Source organism: Alligator mississippiensis, chromosome 4 (assembly GCF_030867095.1).
Source record: "Alligator mississippiensis isolate rAllMis1 chromosome 4, rAllMis1, whole genome shotgun sequence".
NCBI classification, from domain to species: Eukaryota; Metazoa; Chordata; order Crocodylia; family Alligatoridae; genus Alligator; species Alligator mississippiensis.
The window spans coordinates 106,733,472-106,745,674 of NC_081827.1; the positions used below are offsets into that span (position 1 = coordinate 106,733,472).

General features: G+C 45.6%; 1 protein-coding gene across 1 annotated transcript in view; it reads left to right on the plus strand.

Annotated features, from left to right (window-relative positions):
• PAH (phenylalanine hydroxylase) overlaps positions 1 to 12,203 on the plus strand; it is a 64,193-nt gene that overhangs the window by 13,756 nt on the left and 38,234 nt on the right. The window lies entirely within an intron of this gene.

Consider the following 12,203-nt stretch of genomic DNA (forward strand, 5'->3'; position numbering starts at 1 on the left):
CAGCAGCTGCTACTGCTGGTGAGTGTGGGGCTTTTTTTTTTGAGTCTTGAACTTTGCCTGGTGTGGGGGGTGCGCATCAGGGGCAGGGCTGGATGGAGGGGGCATTGGGGAGCCCCGCTACCCCCCACTGCCCTGTTCTGTGTGTGAAAGGGCTCTGCCATGAGGCCCCAGAGCCCCCATAGCCCCTGCTACTGTCAGTGAATGCAAGACTTTTTCTTTTTAAAGTGCCAGGAGGCTGGGGTCAGGGGGGCAGCCACAGTGGGGCTTGAGGTGCAAGCAGAGGATGGGGCTGGGCAAGGCAACCATTGGGGGTCCTGGGGGGGTGCGGCCTGGTGGGGCAGCCATCGGGGGGAGCTGCAGGAGCCGGTGGGGGATGGGGCCAGGTGGGGCAACAATCCAGGGGCTGGGTGAGCAAGCAGGGGTGGGGCATATGGGCCCTGCAGGGGCGGGGGTGATAGCCTCTGCAGGGGCCATGTGCCTCCTGTTGTGGGGGCTGTGGCCCCTGTGGGGGGCAGTCTGAGCTGTGCAGGAGGGCTGCACCCTGTGGGGGCAAGGGACCCAACCCTCCTGATCAGTCCCCCCACAATCCAGCCACACCTATCCACATACCCTATGGCCCCCCACATCCCTCCACAGTCTTTTGTTTTACTTGTGGAGGAACATGAATTTGGGGGTATTTTACAGAGTGACTTTGGGATTTTTTTATCAGGGATTTTTCAGTTTTCAAATGGGGAACACCAGAGTTCCTGCTAGTGAGTATCATGTACCTCCACATCAGCTCCCATTGCTTTGCATGGCCCTATTTATAAGTAACTTACTACACAGTGGATGCATCTACATGAGACACTTACTGCGCAGCTGCCTAGTTAGCTCCACTGTAAAGTCTCTGCGTCTACACATGTGGCCCTATATTAAGTTGCAATAAACTAATAAATGCTGCAGTAGGTTAGTACTTGCAAATATTAGTAGTATCATGGTGGTGTTGTTTACTGCACAGCAATGCTTGTGTAGATGCTATTGGGGCTGGCTGGGGCACAGGGGTACTTCAGTCTGGTTGCTGCCTGCTAGCTAGCCCTGCACTGAAGCACCCTCATGCTGCAGCCAGCCCCTCTGCAGACCCTCTGGTGTCACCCCCAGGTCCTCTGCCAGCTGGGGCTGCTCCACCCCAGTTCAATGTGCTTCAGTCCTGGACACACATGTAGGCATAGTTCCTGGGAGCAATAAACTCTGGCGTGATATGTGCTGGAGTTTATTGCTTCACATTAATTGCATGTGTAGATGCACGCAATGTGAGGAAAGGTACTGGAATCTGGTCCAGAGTAAATGGTAACACTGAATCAGACCATTTTCTTCCTGAGCCAGCAAAGATGACTGTGCTTTTTTGTGTTTAGGGAGCTAACTTTATTCAGTAAATAAACTTCAAAGTGACCGTTATCTCTTTGGCCATCCTGCATGTATTGGTCTTGCAATATTTTGGATTGCTTCCAAAACAACAGGAAAAGCATGCAGGTTACTTTGGAGTGGGCGCATTTCTAATGTAGCTTGCTTGCTTGTCGAAGTTAACACAGTATGTTAGTGGGAGGTATGTCTATGCACTAATGGCATGTTGGGCCCTTTGAGATACTTATTCCCACTACAACATTCACCAGCTATAAATCTTTCTTTCAGTGCCCTGAGGCACACACTGCTGTGTGTATCATTTTTATATGAGATAATACAGCCTTGGAAACAGCTTTTAACTTCCAGACACAAAGTGCTATGAATATTGGGACACTGCTAAGTGATTGTGAATTTTTGCTAGAGGTGCCAAGCGAGGAGCAGCACTTCAATGTGTTCTCTCTGGAGCTGGCCAGGAACCAAATTGTGACTCTTGGGGTGACAGTCTGGTTGTTTCTGACTTCACCTTGGTCCAGGTGATCTGTGCTAGACGTATGCCTAGTGTAACCTGAGAACACCCAAGGGTGTGGCCATCCTCATTTGGAAGGGATAGATGAGGCAGGCGACAGTTCTGTGAGAAGGACACCCATGATTTGAGCTCAGGTCCCTCTTTCCTCTATAAAGTCAGCTCCATGCCAATGCTCTTAACTATCCTTACCCAATATATATATGTAAGCATCTCGGTAGGTATCACTCAACAGATAAAGGAAAACTTCTGGTAAGCCTTTCTAATTATATCTTTCAACAACACTAAGGGTATACAGATAAGTATTTACAATATGGTAAGCCAGGAACCCCCTCCTGGGACTGCTTGTCTTAATGGGCAACCCACCTTGGGATGGCCTTCTCAGCCCTTCACCCTACAGAGGCTTGGTACAACTGGTGAGTGCCTCCCCTGTGGGACCCGATTCTGTCAGCAACTCACAATACTCTCCAAGGAGCCATTGACCAGACCTCAGGGTCCTCCACTCAGTCAGAGGCTCCCGGTGCTGTCTGCCTCACACTGAGACCTCCCCTTCTGGCTCTGTGCCCTGCTTTGGGCACTGAGGGTTCTTCCAGCTCCTGGAGGGAATCAAGCCACTGCCAGCTCAGTCTACCCAGCCTTACACCTGGGCCTTCTCTTTCCCGGGCCCTGATCTAGGCTCCGGGGCTCTTTTAGTTCCTTGGCTGGGCCACACTGTGAGGCTCCGGATATTTGGCCTATGCTGGGGCTAACCCCAGGAGCCTTGAGCTTCTCTTAAGGCCGGTCCTCTGTGTGTCAGTCTGCACACCATATGGGGCCCGAGCAGCCTTGAGCTACTGCCAGGGCCAGCTCTTTGTGTGCTGGTCTGCACACTGCTTCGGCCTGCCCCCTGCTGGGGATGTAGGCTTGAGCCACCTCAATGCAGCTCCCAGAGCCTGAGCCCCGTGCACTGATCTGTGCATTGCGGGGGCGAAGAAGGGATCCTGGTGGAGGCCTTCTTCGGGCTCTTCCCCCTCCATCGTCCCTTGCCGTATCTCCTCGTGCAGCTCATGCCGCTCCTTTTATACCCTCAGGGGGCTCCACCCCCTGAAGTCCAGTGGGCCTGTAGCTTGCAGGTCCAAACTCGGTCTGGGAGCTCCTCGTCCCTTCCCTTCAGGAAAGGGGTGGTGCTGGCTCCTCCCCATTCTCCCCCAATTGGTGGATGGGGTCCACCAATCGGAATTGAGAATTCTCAAGCCCTGGATGTGCCGGGGCTCAAGCAGATAAGTCTGCCACACTAGTTCAGAAGACTTCCCTTGGTAGCTTACCTCCTGGCAAACTAATTGGAGGGGAGATGAAGAGAAGAGGCAGAAACTAATCTCTGTTCATTCCCATTCTGCCTACCTGTCTGTCTTCCTCAGCCAAATGATCAGGAGAAGATGTTATGGCCCCATAGATCATTTCTGTATCTCAGCGATTCTCAAATTTTTTTAGACTCATGACACCCCTTGTTAGACTCAAGGCATCCCTCAGAAAATGCCAGCTCTTAGTTTTCACTCATTTTTTGACTATAGAAAAATAATAGAGCAATTCTTCTGCTGCAAAGAACTCAGAAAGAGCACACAGGGCAGAATGTTTCTAATACTGTAGATTCCTATTTAAAATCCCCAGGTTTATCATGTGAAACATATTTGTACACCTAAGAGCACTAACATTGCATGGCACCCAGTGTCACCACTGTATGTATATCACTTAACATGCCACCCAACCCAATATTGAAACACACCACTCAGCTGAGGGTATGCTGCCTCAGACTGGAAGCAGTGCCATGTTTATATGGTGCTCTAGCCAAGGCTAGTCAGCTTTCCAGAGTGGGAGTCCCAATTACTCACAGTGCTGTACTAGAGCAGCAACACTACTTTCAGTTCAGGAGGTAGCAGTTTATATAGAGCACCAAGGTGTGTCTTGGCATGCTCACTGAGCTCCATGGATGTGCCCACACAGGCGGCTGTCTGCATATTGCAGTGCCAGGGACTAAAGCAGGAAGGAGGTTTTAAGGCAGGGTTAAGACACTGGCATGGGAGATTTTAATTCAGTTCCTACCTCTGCACATAATTTTCTCTGTTCCCCATCTCTAATGGACAGGGGATATCTTTTGCTATGTATGTACAGCATCTCAGACAAAGAAGCCCTAGTCTCAGTTTCAGGTTGAAGCTCTTACTGTGGTCCTTCATGGCATGATAATATAATGGCTCACTGACATCATTTACTTCACTCTTTTGTAATGCTGCGTGTTTCATGTTTATCTTTATCAACATACTGTATTCAACTCTTAAATACCCCAGTGACTGGTGCCTTTAGAACAGGGTCTCAGCCTGGTTACCAGCTGGCAACAGAGCTGCAAACAAAGGTCTGGAGGTTGTAGCTACTCTGCCCTTCTGCTGATGGAATGAGGACCAGGCCCCCAGTGGTCCCAGTATAAGCATGGGACTTGCAGTTGAAAGAAGTGGGACACTTTCCATTTACTTTGGGGAAGATACTCAAAGGCACAACCAGTTAACCATCTAACTCCTGCTTGAATTTCAAAGAGTTTGGCACACAACTTCAGTTTATGCTTCTGGAAACCCCCACTTTTAAAGGGAGGTGGGTCTAGATCAGAGATTGTAACGGTTAAAATGCACCACTTAAGTATACAAAGAAAGTAAGACACTGCAAGTCTGCATTCACTTTGTGAGTTCTCACTCGGTGTTTTGCTGAAAACAAATTAGTTATAAAACAATATTTTTGTCACTTGCCATCTAACAGCATGAGAACTTTCCAGTGGATTTGAGCTTGTGTAATGACAAAGACCATGGAAATAAGTTGCAGATGGATTTTTAGCTGTTTTTAGTTTTAATAATTGAATGCAGGGTTGTTTAGTAGCTCATGGAAGGAAGACACGTGTAAGCCATTGAAAGCAGCAACTTATAACATTGCAGAGTTGTTAGACACTGCTCCCAGCTTCCTAATACGTTTGTTAAAAAATGTGTGAAATTGTAGCCAGTCCACTGATTTCTTGTTAATGGAACTGATAAAGAAGAACGCCAAATGCTTTATTTAGGGTCACTTATAGTACAGCTAACCCCAACCATTCAAAAATTATTTCCCCACCTAAATTCATGGAATTTAAAAAAAATGAGCTTCTTTTTATTTGACTTCTTAGTTTGTTATATCCTTAGGATATGCTGGGGTCACTTTTTCTGTAACAATGAGTCCTTCTGACAGAGGACTCATCCTTGTATCTCTGCCCTTTCCTGCTGGCCAAACAGGCACAAAGAAGCTACACAGGACCATAAATGCTATTTGAGCATGGCTCTACTCCTTGCACTTCGGGAGGTGTGTCTGCTACCAGTGAAAGGGGGCTGGTCATTATGCTTCTGCCCTGTGGATTCTGCACAGCTGCAATAGTCCATAGGAACAATAGCAACAAGGGTATGTGTTTGCTCGAGTCACAGGCTGAATTGGCTCCTGTCCATTCCAGATAAAGGCAGGTAAAATGACTTTAAAAAAAAAAATCTCTTCACCAGAAGTAGAGATGAATCTGACCCACATAACTTAGAGGGGGTAGGGTATAAGCTATAGTTTTGCCAAATCCACATAGCCTAAAATGATAAATCTGGCCCCAAAACATGAAATTAACCTAAATATCATATATTTTTTTTAATTTATTTGCTTTCTGATTTCTGAGCCTGAAGAGAACACATAAGCCTCATTTCCAAACTTTTCTATTCAATCAGAATAGTTAGTACTTAACAAATCCCCAAATTCTCATAGGATTGCTCACCTCAGGGGCTCTATGTTGGACATAAACTATTGTGAGGCTTGTGATGAATTCCAAAGATCTGGCAACATTGAAACTACATTCTCCCAGTTTTTGAATCATAAAACAACCATGGAGATTAAACACTAGATGGAGTAGTTGTACCAAAATGAAATTAGGATTTGTAAAGCAAGCCTAGTAACAGAACTACTGTAAGTATTTGGAAGTCAGGGTGCTTATTACCAATATACAACATATGAAAACATGTTCTTACAAAACGACCAATTTGGAGAGTTCAATTTGTATGAGAGAATTGCTTATTCTAAAATAATAATGATAGTAATTTATGTTTTTAGGCAACTTTTCAATCAGAAAGATCCCCAAACACTCTTTATAAAATGTTGACAACTATATACCTGACTTGTTTTGCTCATTTCTGCATGAAAGACCAACATTGTTTTTACAATATACAACATAATGTACAAAAATAGTTGTTCTGTTCTCCATCATGCAAGACGTTAGGATAGAAAATGAAGATGTCTTATGAAGAAAGTCTTTCTGAATTCTTTTATCCGTAAGTCTGAGAGCAAGCTTTTGATGGTAACAAAAATTTAAAGGACAAAAGAAACTGAGGTTGTTTCATTTTTATAATCAATGAGAAATGTTCTGTGGTTAAGAATATTGGTTTAATATGAACTAGGCTGTAGTAATAAGGAAGTTATATATCTATATCTATCTATTTTTTAGTATAGAGATTATATAAGGTTAAGTCATTCCTGATCAGATATTTTTCAGATTATATCTTGAAATGATAGAATCACTTTTACTTTTTGCCATCACGTTGGAATTTGAGGTGAAAGATGACCCTGAGTAATTGAAGCACTGTGGGCACATCCCCACATGCAGGGGCGCGCGCTTGCAGCGCTAAAAAAAATGTGCTGCTACAAATGTATGCTGCTACTTTTTGCCACTGCACATGCCTCTGCATGTGCACTTTGGTGCGGGACAAAATGCCCTGTTCCAGGGAAACTGCCGTTTTCCTGCTCCTCCTAGCTTCTGGAGTGCTGGAGGAGCCGGGGTAGAACCAGAGGAGGGGAGGCACTTTGGCTGGCAGCCAGAGCTTCTCCCAGGAAGACTGAGCTTCTGTCTCCCCAGCACACACCCCTGCCACTTTTTTATGACAGTTTTTTTTTGTTACTAGGATTTCCTGGTAGCAAATTTTGCCCCCGCACTACAAATTTGCAGTACGGGACATGCTTTAACATGCTGGGTGTGTGGTTTGTGGTGCTACAATGAAGTTTGCAGCACCACAAACCACACATGCCTGCACATCTGGATCTGGCCTATGAGGCTTTAATGCAGGGTTGGGAAAAATTTGGCCTGTTGGCCAGATCGAACCCATGGTGGACTCCATTTCCCAGCTGCCCCTATGGAAACCCCAGAAGCAGTGACAGCTTGGGGCCAGGGTTTCCACGGAGACCCGCCCAAGCAGTGCTGGCAGGGTGTATGGCTGGGTGGGGAGCTGCTCCAGGGCCAGGGACAGGATCTTGAAGCAGCCATAGAGCAGGCTGGAGCCAGGGCAGAGGTGCAATCTGCTGCCCACCCACTCCTGCACTGTAAATACAAGTACTTGCCTGCTTCAGAGTTTCTTTGCGTACAGCAGAGCACATATAGATGCTGGCTGGAGCATGAGAGTGCTTCAATGTGGGAGCTGCCTGCTGGAGTACTAGCTTGCTACAGAGTATTTTTGTGTGCAGCAGGGCATGTATAGATGCTGCCCAGGTGCCTGGGGCATGAGGGTGCTTCGATGTTAGGGCTCATGACCCAACCAGCCCCTTCACAGCACATTGAGCCTGGTCAGAGCAGCCCTGGGCTGCTGCCAGGCTTGGCTGCTCTGACCAGGCTCAATGTGCTGCCCACAAATAAACTCTGGAGCAATGTACTCCAGAGTTTATTCATGTACATTAATTGTGCATGTAGATGTGCCCATTCAGTCCCAGATTGTTTGCTATTGCAGGTCTGTTCCAGGGAATGGAAAATGTTGCAGAGTGACCTGTCAGAGAGCAAGTGTCACCTTCATGATTTCTCCATGGGTTCTCCGCCTCAGTTTCTACCTGCACCCCAAATGGGTTCATCCCTCCACTCTTAGGGTGATAATAAAACACTAGCATTGGTCTCCTTAGGTTTTCCGGCAAAATAGACACAGTCTACTCCATATAAAGATGATAAAATGATGGGTATTGCCTTTGAGGTTTTTTTTAATCACTGGTAGACCCTGCCGTGAAACTTAAGTAGATGGATTACAGTAGCCATGTCTCATGGTAAGGCTACCATGCTCAGCAGAAGTGCCATCAGGCAATCCTGCTCTGGACAAGTGCCTCATAGACTGGAAGCAGTATAGCTGGATGAATAGATGCTATGGGTGGGCTAAGTAGTATTGGGAGCAGAACCCTCAGGGACCATAAGCCACCCATAGAAGCCAGCAGTCTAGGAAACCTGCTTATAGGACAATATATATATGTCTTCACTATTTATATAAGGCCAGGCTGTGGCTAGGTGTGCAAGTAGGTACAAAGAACTCTCCAGCCTTTCCTAGCACGTGGAGCCTTCATAAATTGAAGACTTAGAACCCCAAGCACTAGAGTCCACAATGGCAGTGAAACAAGAATAGTGAAACTGAACTGACCCAAGGGCAGAGAGGATGCTGGCTGCCAGGAGGATATCAGTGTCAGTGCTTTAATGTGTGAGTTACTAGCACCTCTGAATAACACCCCCTTGAATGATCCCCTAGATTCCCAACTCTCTGAGCACATCTACATGTGCCTATTAGAAGCTCTGGAGCTTATCACTCTGGAGCTGATTGGTGCTATCATTCATTTGCTTGTGCACCTGGACTACAGCACATTGAGCTGGGTTGGAGCAACCCCAGCTGGCAGAGGAGCCAGGGGGTTATCCTGCCAGCCTGGGGCTGCTCCCACTAGGATCAATGTGCTACAGAGGGGCTGGCTATGACACAAGGGTGCTTCAGCACAGGGCTAGGCAGCGTGTAAGACCCACATTGAAGCACCCTTGTACCCCAACTAGCTGGGTCAGTATCTAGATGTGCACTGCCGTGCACAAAAAGTCTCTGAAGCAGGGTAGAACTTGTTATTTACAACCACTACTGTGTTGTGGAGTTTATTAGTTTCCTGCACCCCGATAAGGGTGCACAAATAGATGCTGAGATGTTTACTGTGCAGTTAATTAGGCAATTGTGCAATAAACATCTCTGGTAGAAATGCCCTGTGTAGCACTTTTCTACCCCTTCCTTTTTCAGTTTGGGCTGTGGTCTTTATTCTCTAGTACTATCTTGTTACTTTTATTATTGTTTATTCATTTATTTGTATTGTGGGAATGCCGAGGAAGCCTAGTTATGGTCTGGGACTGCATTATACGAGGTGCTGTACAAACACAGAACAGAAAGTTTGTGCGCATTCAATTTACAGTTATGGAAAGTGAATAAAATGTTATCAGCTATGAAAGTAAGCAGTACAGCTGTGCAAAATGACACCGTTCCATTTTGCCTTGACTTTCGACAGTTCAACGGAACAGTGTTTTATATTGAATTTAATTTCAGGTGAAACAGCTGTTCTGTTTCATTCCATTGAAACAGAAAGGCTATAGCTGGGCTGCTTCCCACCCACCAGCGTGATGTAGCACAGGGGATGGGGGAAGCAGCTCAGCTGGCCTGCCTTGCTGCCACCTGCTGGATCTTCTGCTGGGAATGGGAAGTCAGCCCAGCTGGACTGACTTCCCATCCCCAGCCTATGGTGGAAATGTTTTGACTTTTGAAACGTTTCGACCAGCCTCATTTTGTTTCAAGGCTATTTTGAGGGCCTTTGTTTCATTCTGATGTTGCTGTTTTGACCTTGAAATTGGTTGAAACAGTGTCAGAATGAAATGGCTGGCGATATTTCGCACAGCCCTAGTGAGCAGCATGTTCTGACCTGGGGGCATTTTGCACCCATTTTGCAGTCATTTGTGACCACACATTTCTGGCTCCATTTCTCCCTTATTTTGGTGTGAATCCAGTGTATCTGCCTTGACCTTGATGGAGGTTTTTGTGGAGTTACAATAGCATAGCTGGGAGCAGACTGCAGCCCACTATGCCTGGTCTCTGTCAAAAGAAATCTAGCTCCAAGTCATTTTAACTTCAAACTCTTGGCTACTTCAATGATCTCTTGTCATCTAACAAAGTCAAATACAAAGTGCATTCTGTTTGCATCACAAGACTTTTTAGGTCTAAAACAAATTGTCCTTGGGCTAAGCACAATTGAATGTATTTTCTGAATTCAGACTGCACAAAGAGTGGGTGCAATCTTTCATGAGTAACAGTTGGTGAATGCACTTTTGACCTTTTCAACTTATTGTATTGGTATCTAGCCAAACAATTTAAGTTCTTCTGTAGCACGCGACACTCAGGGCACAGAAGAGCACCATGCGCTCTGCTTCTCATTTCTTTTTTTTGTAGTAAAATGAAGGAGGTTAGTTCTTGGTCTGATGGCCAGATGCCTTGTACTGTATACTAGCACACAGCAGATAAAAACATCCAAAAGCTCAAACCAGTGGAAAGTAGGGAAAGGAAACTCTATGTTATTATCCTTTCCCCTTTAGACTACAGAAGTCTCACTACATGAGTGTCATGAGTGACGCTCTGGCTCCATTGGAGTCAATTGAACTTTTGCCACTGAGTTAATTGGAATCAAAGTATCACCCCATGTTTGTAAGGTTCTGTGTCAAGCCTGAATGCCATTGTAACAAGGGCGTAGTTACTCCAGTCCAAATATGTTTCTGTGCAGAAGTTAATACCATTTGAGCCTGTCTGATTTTTTTCTATGATTTCTTAGGGCATCTCAATTTTTTCAACCCTCCTGAAGTTCATTTCCCTTCTGAGGGGCAAAATTTCAGTCCAGGCCTCACCCTGCAGGAACAACCACAACAGTGGGAGTTTGGTCTGGGGAAGGAATACAGACCTTAATCCTGCAGTTAGAGCTAGCTGGAATTCTTTTGTTCAAATATTTTTGAATGATTAAAAAAAAAAATTTAAATGGACATTTCTATGGGAAAACCTGAGTTCAACTACATATTTCAAATCCTTTTCCAACAGAATTTGGGGTTTTGGATGAAAACCTGAAAACTTTTGGAGAAGAAAAAATAATATAGATGACAAAAAAAAAAAAAAAAAGAGCGAATGGTCTTTAAAAAAAAAACCAAAAACACATTTATAGGAGCAAAAACTTTTCCTGACTAGCTGTGCCTAAGATTCAGATACCACTAAGAGACACAGAGGCACTGAAACTTAGGCTTGCAATACCTTACAGTTCAGCTGTTACAGGATGGGTTAGGAGTCAAGGCAGAAGCAGGATGTATAAACAGGCAGGTTTGAGGGATTTACCCCTTAGGTTTGATTTATAGCACGTTTACAGTGTAGCTATCTCCAGAGTGGCAACCTCAAGTTCCCTGCACTGCTCTGTGCAGCTTGGCTATGTGGGTGGTCAGCTAATTATCTATGGGAAGACATTGTCACTCAGCAGGGCTAACTAGTCCACCCTGAATGCCTTGTGGAGGCTGCTAACCAGTTTCCAATTTGGGAAGCAGCCCATTTGGAGATGCTTAGCAGGCTTGAGAACACCATTACTGTGGATGGTATGTTTCCTGTACACACACAGCCAGAATTGGACATTTTCAGTTGAGCATCAAGATGGTGGCCCCAATATCACTGCAGTAGCTCAGAGATCTACTGCCCATTTCAACTGAACCGCTACTATTTTTAAACAGATGGACTTTGACTTTCCATTTTGAAAGACCAAATTGTATCATTATTATAAACCTGATTTTCCTAGAGGGCTTAGTACCATACTGCTCTGTGGATTAATGCAGAGAGCGGACATGAAAAGAAGTGGCACAAAGGGCGGCCAAGTTGGCTTTTACATTTTCAGCCCAATGACTTCTTGCTTTTCCAAACATTGTTTCATTAGGTTAATAAATAATTTAAATGTATGTGGCAGTTATTAGTTCTTTATTTTTAGTGGTCAAATCCTTCATTGATTCTGTGTAAATTCTTTTTTTCCCCCCACACAGACATACGTCCCTGATGTACCAGAAAGGTAAATTCACTTCCATGAAAAGGGCCAGTATATAAAGTTTATTCACTATTTAAGTCCTGCACAGGCTCCGTGTTGGGGCTTCAGAAGTGCATAGCCTTTGTGTTAATTCATCCAGCCACAGGGCTGAACTGCGCCCCAGGGGTTCAGAGCTTTCTTGTACAATTGCTCCATCTCACAGGCATTACACTGGTACAAAGGGCTTTGTGCGAACTGTTCACTAACCAATGGTTCCCAACCACCGGGCTGTGGCCTGGTACCAGGCCACGAAGTGCTGGCTGCTGGGTCATAGCATGAGCTTTAACCACTGCTAGCAACAGTTCTATGCCCAGGCCATGCCCAAGCCATGCTGATTGGCATGATGAGAATGTCCTCACTTGGC